Below are 18753 nucleotides of genomic sequence, written 5' to 3'. Positions count from 1 at the left end.
CCTTCGGGCACACCGAGGCTGTGACGTAACTGCAGATGCTGCTTTGGAGACGGCTTCTAGCGACGCGATTCCTGCGTTTAGCTTTGCAGCGCATCGTTCTTAACGGTCGCACATATGCGCTGCATATTAAGGCCAGATGGTAGCACGCGGTAGCGGCGGTGTACGTTCTCCCGTTGATTGCAGCTGCATGCATATTGTCGGAGCCCAAGCGGCTGCGAAATTCGGAACAGCACTTGTTTCTTCGTGCTCCACTTACCGTCGGTTTAGGAAAACCGCGTTTGTTAGCTTCCCGTTGAGCACTGCAGCTGCGCTGATGTGTTAGTCGGATCAGTCTCTGTACTTTAATTGAATAACATGTCATTTTGAATTAGCTGTAGATAAAACGAAATAACAGGATGAGGCTATACATATTTGCATAGGATCATTGAACTAAACCCCACGCAATTAAGCGATCTTGCACGCGGCAGAGACAAGCGACGGTGTTGGCTGTCGCGTTCGCTCGTCGCCTGCAAGTGGAACCCCACGCGAGCGACGACATTGAGCGATGTCACCCCGGTGTTGCCGGTATGAGGGCAGCAAATACGCGCCGAAACTGGCCTGACACATGCTCTAATAATTTAAATTGATTTGTTTTGCAGTGCAGAGCAACATAAAGTATCTCGGAAGGTCTTGCAGTATATATGTTCTTATCCTTGCACGTATGAAAATTTGGTCGTTTGCTCGTTCCGTGCGAGAATCGGTAGTTCTTGACTGATGTAATACGTCCAGTTCCGGCTTCATGATATTGGCCAGTCGCTCATAGCAGTTCCGGGCGATTCGAGGCGGATTCTAGATTTCCAGAATCGATGACAAGAACGAGCGATCTGTTCGCCTGACGGCCCGGTTCGTCTCTCGAAGCCGTCGCTCACGTCCTCTAGCGTACGTCGCAGCGCTTCGGGTCTATCGCTTTTTTTTTTTCTTCATGAAAGTAATCGTTACAATCTACGACTGCTGCCTACGACAGACTGCACTCGATATTAAGCTGGTGCGAGAGAATGTGGCTTGCAGCCTTGTCGAACGAACTTATATGTTATTTTATGTAAATTTGCCTGTGATGTCTGCTAAAAAGCGACTGAGACAGCACCGGCTTCTTGGACAACGAGTAAGCCATGACAGTCATTACTCTCGCATGAATGTCGTTACGCGGTGCGCTTCAGAGGAAGGCATCCGGGTGACTCACTCTCACCAAGGGACACATCCGTCTGGCCGTTTTACATGACTGACACGAAGGTAAATCGCAGAGATAACGCATCTGCAGTTACTGTCTGTTAAAGTGATATGAGACTGGATAGTTAGCTGCTTGAGTTGACGCACACGTTTATCTTTCAAAATGAAACGAAATGAGAAAACAAGGCGCACGCAGATGTGCTGTCATGCATTTTGGTTGGATCGCATACGACAGACATTGTCAGCTCCTGACTGGAAGCTTGCCCTTATCATGGAAAGGAAAAGTGTACAATCAGTGCATTTTACCAGTGCTGACATATGGGGAAGAGACTTGGAGACTGACAAAGAAGCGTGAGAACAAGTTAAGGACCGCGCAAAGAGCGATGGAACGAAGATTGCTAGGCATAACTTAAGAGACAGAAAGAGAGCGGTTTCGATCAGCGGGCAAACGGGTATAGACGATATTCTAATTGACATCAAGAGAAAAAAAAATGGAGCTGCGCAGGTCATGTAATGCGCCGGTTAGATAACCACTGGGCCATTTGGGTTACAGAATAGGTACCAAGAGAAGGGAAACGCAGTCGAGTACGGCAGAAGTCTGGGTGGAGCGATGAAATTAGGAAATTTGCGGGCGCTATTTCGAATCGGTTGGCGTAGGAAAAGTGTAATTGGAGATCGCAGGGAGATCGCCTTCGTCCTGCAGTGGACATAAAACAGGCTCATGATGATGAAGATGATGCATTTTCGTTCTTTATGCCCCCCTGGTTCCTGTTCTCATTGTTGTCATAGGTGCTTAAAATTTGCGCTGCCAACATATTTACGCAAGGTCTACTGTCATCGGATCTTTAATAATTGAACAGGTAGATATTTTTTAGTAAGTTTATTCGTTCGCTTATTCATACATACAAGCTGTTTTACATGGTGTTTGTGGGGGCAGGAGTCGCAAAAGGGCAACTAAATGGCTGCCAGTGTGCAAAACCCGCCATGGCCACCAAATTGCACACTGCTCAGCACAATAGGCTGTATTTAACAATATAGTAGTAAAAGAAGCTCACGTAATTTTACATCTATAAATAAAGAAAAGTGCGCCATTAGACAGCATTTCACAAACTGCTCGTGGAAATAAAATTGACAAAATCTTGGTTGCAGCAATAGGGTCGTAAACGCTTCAAGAGAACAACAAATCAGAAAGCAGACTGTGAGATCATATGTGACATTCCAACACGTGTGCGTGCCATCGCGCATCCTTCTGGAAAGAACATCCTTCTGGAAAGAACATTCTATGTAACATCCTTCTGGAAAGAACATTCTATGTAACATCCTTCTGGAAAGAGAACAGACCATAAAAATATAAAATAATTCGCATTTGAAGCGGGAGTAGATAAGCATTCATGTTGTTTTTGAAAAGCGCTGCTGCGCGGCATTCTTCTACCGTGCTGGTAATAAATAGCGCGTTTACTTAGCAGCTGAGCAATCGTGGGTGCACGTTTTTGCCTGCCATAATTTTCCGGATTCCCTCGCTGTAGTTGGTGGTGCGTCTGAAACTACAGGTATACGTTGTTTTCGAATATAAGCTTCACGGAATTTTTTTTATTTATTTAACAATACTGTCAACCCCATTGCGAGGGTCCTTACAGAGAGGGTTATGAAAAAGAATATATAAAAGAAAAGAACAGTGCAATAATCACAAACACAGAATACATCGAAATCAAGCAGCGCATTCGCACAGATAGTCATCCAGAGATTTTTTGAATTGGGACAGATCAGTATGTTCCACTACACACATCGGTAACTTGTTCCACATTTCAATCACGTGGGGGAAGAAGGAGTGCCTGAATGTATTAGTGTGAGTGGTATAAGCTTGGATAGATCGGTTATGATTGGTTCTGAATGCATGCGCGATCGATGATTTGGTCGTAAATAATTGTCGCAGTTTTTACAGCGAAGCTGTTAAGGGCTTCTTTCCCCATTACAGTGTCCGCGCGCAGAAAAAAAATTCCGAGGAAAGTGCAATGCCGGGTCTACCCGCGGCGGGGGTGCAGTTCGCCATTAGGGAGTCCCCATATATACACAGCGTTGCTGGTCATCCTAGTTCACAGAGTGGAATGGCACTGAGCTTTTTTTTTTTTTTTTTGTAGAAAATATTTTCAAACGTAGAATGTTCTGCGTGTTATTTGGATCGCACCGCTGGTACGATCTGTTGGGAACTCGGCGCTGACGCCCGTGGTTGTACCTGGGTCGCAAGCCCCAAGGGTAGCGTTGGCCTGGCGGCCTGGGGTACAACTGGAAGCATCCGAAGGTCCCGGCAAAGCATGAGTCGACTGGTAACAACAAAACAACTTGTTTATTTTAACATCGCAAAGAGTTGGCGGTCAGGTTTGACCGAAGTAGAGAGACGGGAGAGCACTTCACTCAACAGAAGAAATCGGAGCCCTCCTTTTGGCGTCCGGGGGCAGCTGTTTTTATACTCTCGCAGTTGAGGGCAAGAAGGAACCCCTCAAAAGACGAGCACGTGAATGTACAATGGGCTAATGGTGACGCACACTGTCGTAGCGCTGCCGTAGCACCATGTCGAGCACGATCTCGTAGCACCCTGTCGTAGCGCTGCCGTAGCACCATGTCGAGCACGATCTCGTAGCACCCTGTTGTAGCGCTGCCGTAGCACCATGTCGAGCACGATCTCGTAGCACCCTGTTGTAGCGCTGCCGGTCGGGCACAATGACTGTAATGAGAGGATGATCCCTGCTTTCGCCTCGCCTGGTTCTGGCACAATGACTGGAATGCGAGGGTGATCCTTTGCGGTCGCATCGCCGCAGTCGCGCCTGGAAACACCTGCCGATGAGCGTTGCGGCGACGACGATCGGGCCAAAATGTCTGCCGCCCCGCCGCAGTCGCGCCGGCAAAACCACGTGTCGCAGGCGAAACGCAACAGACCGCCCCGCCGGGGGAAGGAGATCCCGATGGACAGGGGACTGCATCCGCTGTCCGGAGGGATGTCGCTCGATGATGCTCATAACCGAAGTCGGGCGTCCCTCGACGTTTCTTGAGCGCAGCGCACAGAGAAGGCCTCGTTCTCTCGTTCAGGTTCGCACGGGACACTGCAAAGTGACTTCGGGAGAGTTCACATTTTTGTTCTCGTTCCCGGCAAGCGTTAGAACTACGCTGAAACTCAACCGCTCAGTCAGCAAGCACGGCACAACCCTCACTAAGCCCTGCCAGGCTCTTTCCCCTTTTTATACCACTGCCTAGTTCCTTACAGTAGTCTAGCATCACTCAGAACGCGTCCACAAATTGAAAAATTGCACTAGAAAGCATATCATCACTTTGAAACACTAAACAAAAGCAATATGTTAAAAAAATCCTGCCTCAGGAAGAAAAACATCAGTAACAAACAATTTTGAGGCTGATTCCTACGTTAGGGGCTTCGACTTAAGCCATCGGCGTTACCGTTGAGACTCCCCTTTTTGTAACGCACCTCAAAGGAATATTGTTGTAAAGCGAGGCTCCAGCGCAGGAGGCGGCCATTTTTGGGAGAGATGGTCTGCAGCCATTGGAGAGGGCAGTGATCCGTCTCAATGATAAACCTCGAGCCGGCTAGATAGCATGACAATTTCTGAACGGCCCACACGAGACACGCACACTCTTTCTCGGTGGCGCTATACGCCTGCTCACGACTGGTCAGCTTACGACTAGCATACAGGACGGGGTGTTCTACTTCTCCAATTTCCCGTTGGCACAGTACAACGCCCATGCCTCGCTCACTAGCATCGCACTGAACAGTGAACCCTGTTGTATAGTCTGGCGATCGTAGCACAGGCTGGCTTGTTAGGGCACTCTTTAGGGCGCTAAAAGCTCTTTCCTTTGTCTCGTCCCAGACGACTGTTTGAGGCTCTGTCTTTCTTAGAGCATCCGTCAGGGGAGCCGCGATATCAGAGTACCTAGGGATGTACCTCTGATAGTAGCCGGCGACACCTAAGAACGACCGAATATCGGTCTTTGTGCGCGGTTGCGGAAAGTCTCGCACAGCGGCCACTTTTATTTCCGAGGGGCGGCGACGACCCTGACCAATCACGTGACCGAGGTAGACAACCTCGGCCTGTGCTAACTGGCACTTAGGAGCCTTTACTGTCAAGCCCGCTTCGCGCAGGCGGGTTAGCACTGCCCGCAAGTGTGCCATATGCTCAGACCAGGATGCGGAGAATATCGCTACGTCGTCTAGATACGGTAAAGCGAATTCTTGCTGTCCCCGCAACACTTTATCCATGAGGCTTGAAAAACAGTATGGCGCGTTCTTCAAACCAAAACTCAACACTTTAGGACGGAATGTTCCCATTGGTGAAATGAACGCCGCATACCTACTAGCCTCTTCTGTAAGTGGAACCTGCCAATAACCCCTGACAAGATCTAGGGTGGAAATAAACTGAGCGCTACTAACTTTCTCAAGGCGCTCCTCGATGTTAGGGATCGGATAAATTTGATCCTTAGTGATGGAATTAAGCCTGCGGTAGTCGACGCAAGGACGAGGTTCCTTGCCCGGTACCTCAACTAAAATCAAAGGGGAGGTATAATCACTCTCACCTGCCTCAATAACACCGAGCTGTAGCATTTTCTTTACCTCAGCCTCCATAATATCGCTCTGGCGGGGTGACACCCGATACGCCTTGGATCGTACTGGCTCTGTGGAGGTAAGTTCTATATCATGAGTAAGTACAGAAGTCCTACCAGGCCTCTCAGAGAACAGACCTTGAAACTCTTGTAATAGCTGGTGTAGTTCGGTTTTGTGCTCCGGCGACAGCGGTGCTTTACTGATAAGGTCACTAATGACTTGACCGGTGTCTTCCCTGTTCGTCACTGAGCCTAGTCCCGGAAGCTCGACCGGAAGCTCTTCAGGAACGTTTACCATCATGCACACCACTGCTTCCCTTTGTCTATAAGGTTTGAGCAGATTACAGTGGTAAACTTGCTGTGCTTTCCGCTTTCCTGGCAGACTTACCACGTAGTTAACGTCCGACAGTTTCTGAACAATTCGTGCTGGGCCCTCCCACTGCACGTCTAGTTTGTTGTTTAGCGATGTGCGCAATATCATGACCTCATCGCCCACCTCAAAACGACGGGCCCTGGCTGTCCGATCATAATAAACCTTGGCCCTCTGCTGGGCCTTTGTCATTGCTTCACCTGACAACTCCTGTGCCCTTCTTAAGCGTTCGAGGAGCTTAAGTACGTACTCCACCACGACTGGGTCGTCGCCCCTGCCTTCCCATGATTCTCGAAGCATGCGAAGCGGAGACCGAAGCGAGCGACCGTACACCAGTTCAGCTGGCGAAAACCCCGTAGCCGCATGCGGCGCGGTCCTTAAAGCAAACATCACCCCAGGCAGACACAGCTCCCAGTCAGTTCGATGTTCAAAACACAACGCTCTCAACACGCGCTTCATGACGGAGTGGAGCTTCTCAACGGAATTCGACTGTGGGTGGTACACTGAGCTGTGTAACAGCTTTACCCCACACCTTTCGAGAAAAGTTGTCGTCAAAGCGCTAGTAAACACTGTGCCCTGATCTGATTGGATTTCCGCAGGAAAACCAACTCGCGCAAATATGGACAGTAGTGCATTAACTATCTCAACTGAGCTGAGTTCTTTAAGCGGCACTGCTTCAGGGAACTTTGTCGCTGGGCAGATCACAGTCAAAATGTGTCTGTACCCCGTGGCTGTTACCGGCAGAGGTCCCACAGTATCAATAACGAGCCGTCTAAAAGGCTCCGTAATGATAGGTACCAATTTCAACGGCGCCCTCGATTTGTCCCCTGGTTTGCCCACCCGCTGACAAGTGTCACATGTCCTCACGAAATGGTCTGCGTCCCGAAAACACCCTGGCCAATAGTACTCTTGCAAGAGACGGTCCTTAGTTTTCTTAACTCCTAGGTGTCCGGACCACGAACCCCCGTGTGACAAGCGCAACAGATCCTGACGATAGCATTGAGGCACGATCAGCTGATCGAACTCCACTCCTCTGCGGTCTAGATACTTCCGGTACAGGACTCCACCTCTTTCCACAAAACGCGCAGTTTTCCTGGCGATACCTTCTTTGACATTGCAGCGCACGTTTTCCAGGCTGCCATCCTTTTTTTGCTCGGCTATCAAAGCCGACCGGCTGACTTTTAGCAACCTATCAAGTCCGTCTGACGTAGGCGCGATGAGCAAATCAGTAGATAGCTCTTCTAACTTTCCCGTATCGGGCGTTTCCTCTCCAGTATCTGGCGCCTTTAACGTTACAGACTCAATTTTATTCAGTTCGGGCGTGCTCTGAATATCGGCTTGCTGCGCCTCTGACCCTTTTTCGTTGTTTGATAACATCGGCCCCGCAACTACCGCCTTTGCAGCGAGCTCCCGAACCTTCGATCTGGTTAAGGCCTGAACACTAGCTTCACCAAACAAAAGCCCCTTCTCGCGCAGGAGGTGATCGGACCTGTTTGAAAATAGGTACGGGTACTGGGGTGGCAGCATAGATGACACTGCCGCCTCCGTCTCAAGCGCTCCGAAAGGTCCTTCAATAAGCACTTTTGCTACTGGCAGACACACGCTATGAGCTTCCACGGCTTGCTTGATCCATGCGCACTCGCCCGTGAACATATCGGGTTCTACGTAAGACGGGTGAACTACATCCATCGTAGCTGCGGAATCGCGAAGCACTCGGCACTCTTTCCCGTTCACGAGGAGGTCTCGCATGTAAGGCTCGAGAAGCTTCATGTTCTCGTCAGTGCTGCCTATTGAAAAAAACACAACTTTTGGTGTTGTTTCCGGACACTGCGCCGAAAAGTGACCCGGCTTCTGGCACGTATAACAAACGCCCGCTCGCCTCATCTCGAACCGCTTTCTGCGTTTGGCTGCCGCCGTCTCTTTACATCTGGTCGGACTGCTTTCACTCGCATCCGCACTACGCGTGTCCCCCTTTAATCTCATGGGCGTGAACTTCGGCCTCTCAAACTTCGAGCCAAATTCACCCTTTTGACCGTCCTTAGCTCCGCGAGCCCGACGCGTCACAAACTCCTCGGCTAGCTCAGCGGCATTAGCCACCGTACAAACGTCTGGCCTATCCAAGACCCAGTATCGCACGTTCTCCGGTAACCGACTATAAAACTGTTCTAGCCCGAAACACTGCAGAACTTTATCGTGGTCACCAAACGCTTTCTCTTCTTTGAGCCACTCCTGCATGTTTGACATTAGCCTGTACGCAAACTCTGTGTATGACTCACTTTTGCCTTTCTCGTTTTCCCGAAACTTCCGACGGAACGCCTCCGCAGACAGCCGGTATTTTTTTAGAAGACTCGATTTCACTGTGTCGAAATCCTCTGCCTCCTCTCTATCCAAGCGAGCGACTACGTCGGCCGCCTCGCCGGGTAACAAAGTGAGCAAGCGCTGTGGCCACGTTTCCCGAGAGAACCCCTGCTTCTCGCACGTTCGCTCAAAGTTAACCAGGAACAAACCAATGTCCTCTCCAAGCTTAAACGGCCGCATCAGGTCAGTCATTTTGAACAATACGCGTTCTCCTGCACCGTGTGCCTGACTTCCATTACGAGCGCGTTCCATCTCTACCTCAAGACGCTTCATTTCCAAAGCGTGTTCGCGCTCTTCTTTTTTCTCTTGTTGCTCTCGCTCTTTCTGTTCTTTACGTTCACGCTCTTCTTTTTCTTTCTGTTCTTTAAGTTCGCGCTCCTGTCTTTTTGACCTCTCCTCAATAGTCTCAAGGCATTCCGACAGCTCGTCATCCTCAGCCTCTAACTCAAGAATAGCCTTTAGGAGTTCTGGTTTTCTGAGTTTGTCCGAGACATCCAGACCCAACTCTCTTGCAAGCTCCAACAATTTCGGTTTGCGCAACGACTTCAAATCCATGGCTGCTCTGAATGCTGCTTTCTCTACTGCTTACTATTGTCTTGCCGCAAACTAACCCGGCAGCAACGACAACCACAATTACCAGCTCTGTTTCTGACACTAACAAAAGCCTGGCAAAGCTCAGAAGAAGAAAGTCCCGCACTCACCAAACCTCGCAGCCAAGAGTCCAGCGCAGTCGTTCCGCTGCAGGCAACCAGTCGTCACACAGGGCTCGTTGCACTGCTCCCGGATCGTCGTTGAGCTGCTCAGCATACAGTCAACTGCATATCTTCGCTGCTGGCCTCCGTTGTCGCGATCTCACCGCTGGCAGACAGTTGTTTGAAGTCGGAGGCGATCTCACCGCTGCCAACCAGATGTTTGGATCGCACCGCTGGTACGATCTGTTGGGAACTCGGCGCTGACGCCCGTGGTTGTACCTGGGTCGCAAGCCCCAAGGGTAGCGTTGGCCTGGCGGCCTGGGGTACAACTGGAAGCATCCGAAGGTCCCGGCAAAGCATGAGTCGACTGGTAACAACAAAACAACTTGTTTATTTTAACATCGCAAAGAGTTGGCGGTCAGGTTTGACCGAAGTAGAGAGACGGGAGAGCACTTCACTCAACAGAAGAAATCGGAGCCCTCCTTTTGGCGTCCGGGGGCAGCTGTTTTTATACTCTCGCAGTTGAGGGCAAGAAGGAACCCCTCAAAAGACGAGCACGTGAATGTACAATGGGCTAATGGTGACGCACACTGTCGTAGCGCTGCCGTAGCACCATGTCGAGCACGATCTCGTAGCACCCTGTCGTAGCGCTGCCGTAGCACCATGTCGAGCACGATCTCGTAGCACCCTGTTGTAGCGCTGCCGTAGCACCATGTCGAGCACGATCTCGTAGCACCCTGTTGTAGCGCTGCCGGTCGGGCACAATGACTGTAATGAGAGGATGATCCCTGCTTTCGCCTCGCCTGGTTCTGGCACAATGACTGGAATGCGAGGGTGATCCTTTGCGGTCGCATCGCCGCAGTCGCGCCTGGAAACACCTGCCGATGAGCGTTGCGGCGACGACGATCGGGCCAAAATGTCTGCCGCCCCGCCGCAGTCGCGCCGGCAAAACCACGTGTCGCAGGCGAAACGCAACAGTGTGGAAGAGGGGTGCAGAATGCGCGTGCGGCGTGGAAGGCCTTCGATTATCCGTGCCATTATTTTGTAGTCTATGAATACATTTTGCATTTCACTTAGTGGTAGTGCCCTAAATTAACAAGCAATAATGAATACGTGAGTACACTAACGTATAATAGAGCTGCCTGCTACCCAAAGTGGCAACGAACACGTGATTTTTGCGCTTAAAGGGACACTAAAGGTTACCAGAAAGTCAAGTTAAAGTGGCAGAGCAATGTTCTAGAACGTCTAAGGCGTCAATATAATCGCGAACAGAGCTTTAGTAACCGAGAAATTGAGGTAAATGCATGACACGATTTGAGACCCCCCAGCGACATTCCGGTACTAGCCCGATGATGAAAGCACTCCTCATAATTTGTGTTACTAATACTCAACTACTCGTATTAAAAATATCATTTCATTCGATTATAAGACGGGAAAAAAATGCTACTTGTCTACGTCTATTCGATTCTAAGAAAAAATAACATTTTGACGTTACCCTTCAGTAATATGGGTGGTCGAAAGGTTTCGTTTTCGCTCGACTCTGCGCGCTCGACTCTCCGCCGCTCACGCTTTGGAGTTTCAATAGTTTCGTTATTGCGTCGTGCTGTGAGGGTTCTGCTGGCTCGCGAAACTTTCATTTCGAACAAGCAGCGAGAATGCCACGTCCATGTGATGTCGTGGGAAGCCCTCGTTGCTTTCCCGCTCCGGAGAGCCGGTGTCGAGGCCGCTGTCGTAGTACGCAACGACGCCGGGAGCGCGAGCCCTCAGCAGCAGGTCGCGCTCGCCAGTGCTCAAATCGCTGAAGTTGAGCCCAGCATCGCGAGCCAATCTGTCGTTGTCAGGGTCCATTGCGACGAGCGTCGAAGTTGGCGTCATAGAATGAAGTACCAGCTTATGGTCGCGCGTTTCTCCTTCCGCTAGCTACCATACTCTGCTCTGCTGTCGGCTCTGTCTTGGCTCTGTTTCTGGCGGCGCGTTTGCGTTTTGCGCAGAAAAGCCGTAGCGCCGTCTGCGGACGCCGTTCTACTCACCGATGGCGCAACGTCACTATGAGACCATGATGTCAGTACTCCTCGATCGGAGGGCGGGCGATTTGAACTGCGCTAGAGGAACGCGGACGCTTCAGAACGCATGTTCTCATAAAATAAGTCTCTCCTTGGCACGAAACAAGCGTTTCGAGGTTTCTGGGATGGTATTTCAACAGTCCACGTTGACTTAATATTAACCTTTAGTGTCCCTTTAATCGAAAAACAACATAGTTGACTTTTCAGAGTTCAGGTAAACTTTGTCTTTTTTACTGCGATGACAATTGTATGGACACTCCAGGCGTATTTTGCCGTCGCCGTTGCCGTGATGTTCCGTATAAAGTCCAAGGACGATGACACCATCGCCCCGCGTCGTATGTTGTATGTGCGAGTGAAAGCAGGCGAGAGAAGCCGACGATCGCGGCTCCATCTGGCGCGCGCGAAGGTAGGAAGCGGAGAGCAAACGCGCCGTCTTCCGTCGCGTGAAAGGCCGTGCGGGCGATGGAAGGCAGGGAGGTGGGGCAGTTTTGTTGTGCTGCGGTAGCAACTGCGCATTTCGCGACTGGGCGCATGGGGAACTGACGATCGCGGCCCAATCTTGCGCGCCATATACGGAGGAAAGCGGGGAGGCAGCGCGGATGGGAAGGGAGAGAGAGAGGGGGAGGATGGGGTCTTCGACTCCGCCTACAAGTGCGTACTTTGCACGGCCGCGCGGGGTCGTGCGCACTTATCTTGAAAGTCTGCTGCTTGAAAGACATGTGCAGGGGGCTCATACCTTTGTGCGCGCTGTTTTCTCGCCGCTCTTGCGTTGAAGCGATGATAGACCCCACGAAGGTTATGTCGCTCGCTGCTGCTGCCGCGCTTGCTCGACCAGCGTTTTGACAGCGAGTGACCTCGCTCGTCGAGTGTGACGTGTTCGTATTTGCTTGCGCGCGCTGATACCGTCCTTGTTAATTCACTTAATAAGAGAATGATGTTTCCAAGTTTATACGGCTGATAAAACTACGATCCTTACTTCGAATAGCAGTCTAACAATTTGCAATCGCAACCGCTACTTCGCCTTTCGGGCGAAAGTGCGACTTTTTTACAACAGGCTGTGTTCCGAACAGTCCGATTTTATTATTCACGGCGACAGGCTCCACCATGCCCTGGTAATGCAAAAGTATCCACTCGTAATTGTGAATGACGCAATGAAGCGAGCCGATGTACTATCCGCAGTTTCTTTCTCAGACTGGATAAACGGGTTGAGCAACGAAGACATACTAATTCAGTTTTAGCACACTCTGCATCGATGCCAAACGTTATGTCACCCTTAAAAAACATAACATACCCATGCAGAGTAATCACCTCGGGAGACGTGTTTCCGTAGCCGCCGCGCGCAGTTTACCGAGGATAAAAAAAAAATGTACGCAACACATTAACGTCTTCTTAAACAGCAAGACCTATTCACACAGGCTGTCATCCTTGCAACAAGTCACGGTTCAAGGTTGGCGATTACATGACAACTTCACTCAACTTTATGAGCATCGCATTTTACGAGCCTTAAGATAAACGGTAACTTCGACTGTGACGACGAATGTTATGTATATGCTGGAATGCTCAGCGAGCAAGCTACAGTACATTGGACAAACGGAAAGAGCCTTTAGATTGCGGTTTGACAGTCATAGATGGAATTCCGTGAGCCTTACTAATCTTCCGCTATCCAAACATGTCACTATCCCGGGCCACTCCTTCGACAAGCTGCCACCAAACTTGAATGTGGTGTCAAATCGCACCGCGAAAGGAAGGTTCGCAAATCATTTCTAAGTCGTAAATTTGGTGCCGTAGCTTCTGGGATTAACGAGAACCCGGACGCATTGACCGTTCTGTCCACGAAATGGAGAATCGCATACTCATTGCCTTCAGACTAAACATGTCGTTTTTCATCGCGTTCGCACACCCTACACACGCGCGCGCGATTCGCCGCAAACAATCTTCTGGTTGCTGATGTGTCATTTCATTTAACCTAGGATGAGTGATGTTCACGAATTAGTGTTTCCACATTCTTTATGGAAACTTGTGTACACACCTTTTTTCCTAAGCTCATTTGTAAACCATGTCTTTGTGACATTTCTTGCTCCACAAACCTGCTGTTACAGCCGTCCTGTCCCGTGGTGCACTTTTACCACGTTTGACATGTGTACTGATGACTCGTGACAGGTGCAGTCACTTTACAGCAAAAATCTGTCTTGTCATGGTTGTTTCTTTTATTTTTCTTCTTTTTTTCTAACCACGTGTCATCTTTTCTGTAAACCCTGTTTTTGTTGTATATAGTGTTGCCTTAGGAACCGGTTAGAAGTATCTCGTCGTGAATTTTTTAATTTATTCTTTCTATCTTTAACCACGTGCCATCTTTTCTGTAACCCTTTTTTTTTTTGCTTATATAGTGTAGCTCTGCGAACTGTTGCGACATTGAGGTGGTCCCGTAGCGCTCGTCACCCGTTTCGTGACAGAGCATTGCCAGCTCTCTAGTCGGTACCGAAGACTCCGAGTCAGGCGTCGGTGAGAATAACATAAGGGACTTTATACACTATATACAGATCGGATCGGCACGGGGGCCGAGAGCTAACAGCAAACGCGACTGTTCGCGCACGCCGACGTCCGGCGAGACTCCAACACGTAACACATCTCACTCCACTCGAGAAGACGAAAGACGGATGGACAACGTCCACAGTTGCTGCAGAGTCCCGAAGTGCTCTGCACTTCTTGCCGTTTACCTTAATTTCCTGCATATGTGGCTCCAATAGTCGTATGTTTTTGTTAATTTCCTGTATTGTTGCAAAATCAATTTTCTCTTGGCAGTTCGCAGCGATGTGCCTGTGCTTTTTGCGATTGTAGCAGGTTAACGGCCTCCGTTATTCAAAAGAACGCGTCGTATAGTTTCGCTGCTTGGGGCCATCGTTAGCATTCTGAGATGCATTCTGTCCTAATCCAATGATTGGATTCCGATCTGGCCTATCCACACAAGATGCCATGCTTCAACTCACGACGGCTATACTGGACCCCCTCATACCTACGCACACCAAAGCGGTACTGGCGATTGACCTCAAAAAGACCTTCGACAACGTCACCCACGAGGCTATCCTAAAGGATATGTTATACCTAGGCGTTGGCCAACGAGCATACAACTACATAAGGGCTTTCCTGCAGAACCGAACGGCCAGCATGTGCGTAGATAACATTCGTACACGCCGCTACACTCTAACGAATGTGGGCACACCGCAAGGCTCCGTGCTGTCCCCTTTCCTTTTCAATGCAGTACTTATTCTGCTCGCACGGAAGCTGCAGCAAATTCCCCATCTTGACGATACTCTGTACGCGGATGATATCACTCTGTGGACTACATGTAGATCAGACGCCCAAATCGAAGAAACACTGCAAACAACCGCAATGCTAATACAGGACGAAGTCACCAAGGTAGGCCTCACTTGCTCACCGGAAAAATCTGAGCTCTTCTTGATACCGCCAAAGGGTAAAACGTATCATGCTCCTATCAGAATCTACGTGCACAATAGAGAGGTCTCACAGGTCCACACTATTCGAATCCTGGGCCTCTACCTGCAACAAGAAGGCAGAAATGCCGAAACAGTCAAACGTTTAAAGAGCACACTAGCAGCCACCACGCAGCTAATACGCAGAGCAACAAATAAAGCTCACGGTTTGCGTGAATCAAATACTCTGCAAGTGGTGCAAGCTTTTACCATGAGTAAAGTATTGTATTCCGCCTCCTACCTTAGCCTCGATGCAACCGAAACCCAAACAATAAATTCTATAATCAAGCAAGCTACCAAGGCAGCGCTCCGTCTGCCCAAAAACACCAGTAACGAACGCCTGGCGGAGTTAGGTGTGCATAACACCATACAAGAACTAACCGAAGCACACCTACGGGCACAATACCTCCGACTAGCCAGCACCCCTACCGGAAGACATATACTTTCTAAACTTCAAATTAACATTCCTGCTAATCATAACTCCCTAAAAGCCCTTCCCATAGCAATTCGCCAAACGCTACGCATTCGACCGCTCCCCCGTAACATGTGCCCCGACCAAAACCGCGAGCGACGAAAGGCCAGAGCAGCAGCCCTTCATAAACGGTACGGCGATGAACAGAATGCAATATGGGTAGATGCTGCATGCGATCAGCACGGAGCCACAGCGGTTGCTCACACACCGAACACCCATCCCTTAATACAGGAACTACCCCCGGGAACAGACTCAGAGGAAGCGGAAGAGATCGCTATAGCGCTAGCGCTCGGCAGCTCCAGTGCTACCTACATCCTGGTTTTAAAACTGCAGTTCTAAATTACGCTAAGGGCAGAGTTCACCCTGCCACCTTCCACATACTGACCCAGAACCCCCCCCCCCCCCTTCTCCCGCAGCGCTGAGCTCATCTGGGTGCCCGCGCACTCGGGAAACCCTGGCTGTAAAGTATGTTGACAAACGGCATGGACGCTGAAAGGTAATTTCGCCCCAGAATTGTGGGAGGTCGCCATTTTCGTTCGCCGAGAGTAAAACCAGCCGGGCACTTCGGTAATGAGTCGGAAGGCGCTCTTTGGCGGCAGATAGCCCGCGCCGACACCTCGGGACATCTTGACCTGTCGCGCGTGCGGTCTTGAAACGTAGGAAAGGGTGCGACGTTGGGGGCCCTTTGGCCCGGAAGCGCGGACGGAGGCGCCCTGCCTGGGACGGACCACGGGCAGAGCGTCGTTAGGGCGTCAATGGGCACGCTTGGGGTACAAAGGGGCAACTTAAAGCCAGAGGGATCGGTAACCCGACGCGCGGTCTCTTGAAAGGCAGGCTGGCACCCGAGACAAATCCATCTGTGCACTTAGCTTTACGGGCCCGCCGGAGGAGACGAACCATGCACAAGACGGCATGGTGAATCGGTGGGAGCACTTCGGCAGGGGTGCCCTTTGCGGCACGCAGTGCGCGATGGTTTTAATTAAGGTGCGAGGATGGGGCGTCGCAGATGGTCGTTTCCCGTAAGTGTTCGTCAAAGTGTCCGGAGGCTTTTCCATATATGTCGCGGAGACGAAACGGTTGGGATGTTATTTGTTTATTTGTTGTTTGGTGGTTCCTTTCTCTCCCTCTATCTCTCTGAATGTTCCGAGGAACGCAGAGAGAGGGTGAGAGAAAGAGAGTGTCCAATGAGTGACAGCCCAGTTGACCCAATCAGGTCATTGGGGTGTCGTGATTTGCCGTGAGGGGATTCGGGAGGAACAACTGAAGGGTTAAAACCTGGCTCCCGACCTCTCACGGTGGTTCCGGGCGCAGGAAAGGTGCTCTGCACTTTCGGCTCTGCCGAGTTAAGGCGCCGGTCCCAGTGTAACCCAAGGGTCTTGACGTACGAACGGTGCTACGCACTATCGGCTATGTCGAGTTGATACGTCAGACCCACTGTAAATAGCTGTCAATGTAAATATTCTGTACATAAAGTCTATTCTCCAAGTGCAACGTCTATGGCGTCCCATCTCTGATGGAAAGGGAGAAACGACGACAGCTGAAGAAAAGTTTTCTACCAAGTCAGCTGGTTACGCCAGCTTGGAGGCACTCTGTGCCACGAAAGTAAGAAGAAGGTAAAGAAAATTTAGTCTGGCAATGAGGCCGCCGATTCTTTAGCCCGAGGGTCGAGAAACCGGGCACTGGCGCACCTCATGGGGGGTTTCTCGAGGGAGCGTGCGTGTACCTTCGCTGACTTCATCGCGAATGTCGTGCCCAGAGGCAAATATACCCCCCCCCCCACTCTTCCCTCACTACCAGGTGCACCTTCGTGCACTTTATTGCACGTTTAGACATGTCGCTTGCCGATGCTCCTCCATAGGACGCCGCTGCCTGACGACGCAGCACCTTGACTTGTCAAGGGAGCGTTAGGGCCTTTTTCAGGGCAGCGCACAGAAAACATCTTCCAAGGCAGCAAACAGCGTGCAAACATAACGAAAGTAAGCTTCCTACAGTGCCTGCGAGCCGCTTATTCCTGTCTCGCAGGAGCTACATCATCGCGCAGTACCTCTGAACTTTTCGCAGACGCTTCATGCAACACACGCGCACATATAAATGTCAATAAACGCGACATTTTTTCACACATGTGCATTACTTCGCAATTACTCATCCAGTGCTCCTACAGCAACTTTATTGCTCACATGTGAAAGACGCAGTCGAGCAGGTTCACTACATTGCGAAACGTGCTTGTCGTATCGGCGCAGGACATACAAAATACCGAAACTGGAAATGAGCTCGCGATACAACGATGCTCTAGAACAGGATTTTGAATTCATAAACGAACCAAAATATTTGGTTAAACTGACCAGCCAAACCTCTCCGTTCCACTAGTTGAGTCAAGCGGAGGCGGACGCCTGTTAACAGATGGAAATATCGATGGCACATACGCAGGATGGTTCGCAACATTGTTTTTTCTGTTGCCAACGAAGTGGCGGCTGCAGATTCTTGAGTTTTCGCTTGGTTACCGCGGTCCTCTGTCAGGCCTACGCAGCAAAATTACAGCAGAACAACGTTATCGCACTCCTCCCTTCTCCCTAGCCATGCTTTTCCTCCTCAACTCGTTCGCCGAGCGAGAGGGGCTAAGCTCCGCCTTCACTGGTTCTGCATCACGATGCGACGTCACATCGTCCACTTCCGGTTGTTTTGGAGCCCGCCCCCGCCCGCGCAAGACCTCTCCGCTGGCCGCTTGGCCGTCGATCCCAATCGAGAGCTATCGAAGCAGCGTGCGTTGCGAGCATTCTGTCGTAGCGCCAAACGTGTCTGGTATTCCGGTAACCGCAGGCAAGCTGGTCATTTCGGTGAATGACTGGAGGCATAAACTCAAGCTGATGAAGGAACTTTAGCGCAGACGTACGTGAGCGGCCTGATCGGTCGCACGGTCCAGGCAATTGTTGGCGCAGCGCTTAACCAGCCAAACAATGCGCTAATATTGCTCTAACCAAGTGTGAAACATTTTAAACATTTATAAAAACAACGTGTTGATGATTACACTCCTGCGAAAAATACACACCAGCAGCAGAGAAGAATACACTTTGTTGCTGCTAGTGTGTATGGTTGAGCTCTGTGCCACCAGGTGGCTGCACCGTGCAGACCATCCACATTTGCCCTTCTGCTCATCTCATGGCTTATCCCGTTACGGCACAGTCATGGGCACAGTCAAGCGGCCAGACCCTGTCCTCTTGCGCTTGCGTTTGCCCTAATACCGGATTCGCGAAACGCTATTGCGTTAGTAATCTTCCGGTGTAAAGTGACGGCCACAAACGCGCAAATCCTGGCGCCGATCGGATAGCGGCAGTCAGATGCGCAGCAGCCAGTTCGCTCGTACGCTGCCTTGCAGAGGGACACGATGTCGCAGCTTGACATATTGCCAGTCGCTACGTTTGCAGTCCACAAGGCAACAAAGTCGAATCATAGTGCTCGCGAAAAGACTGAGACCGACTCTGACCGCGGAGCTCTCGTC

General features: G+C 50.5%; 1 protein-coding gene across 1 annotated transcript in view; it reads left to right on the top strand.

Moving 5' to 3' along the window:
* Positions 1-18753, top strand: part of LOC142573032 (4'-phosphopantetheine phosphatase) — a 186685-nt gene that overhangs the window by 1112 nt on the left and 166820 nt on the right. The window lies entirely within an intron of this gene.

Source organism: Dermacentor variabilis, chromosome 2, assembly GCF_050947875.1.
Source record: "Dermacentor variabilis isolate Ectoservices chromosome 2, ASM5094787v1, whole genome shotgun sequence".
Taxonomy (NCBI): domain Eukaryota; kingdom Metazoa; phylum Arthropoda; class Arachnida; order Ixodida; family Ixodidae; genus Dermacentor; species Dermacentor variabilis.
The sequence above is the reverse complement of the archived record's forward strand: the minus strand, read 5'-3'. Positions and strand labels throughout refer to the sequence as shown.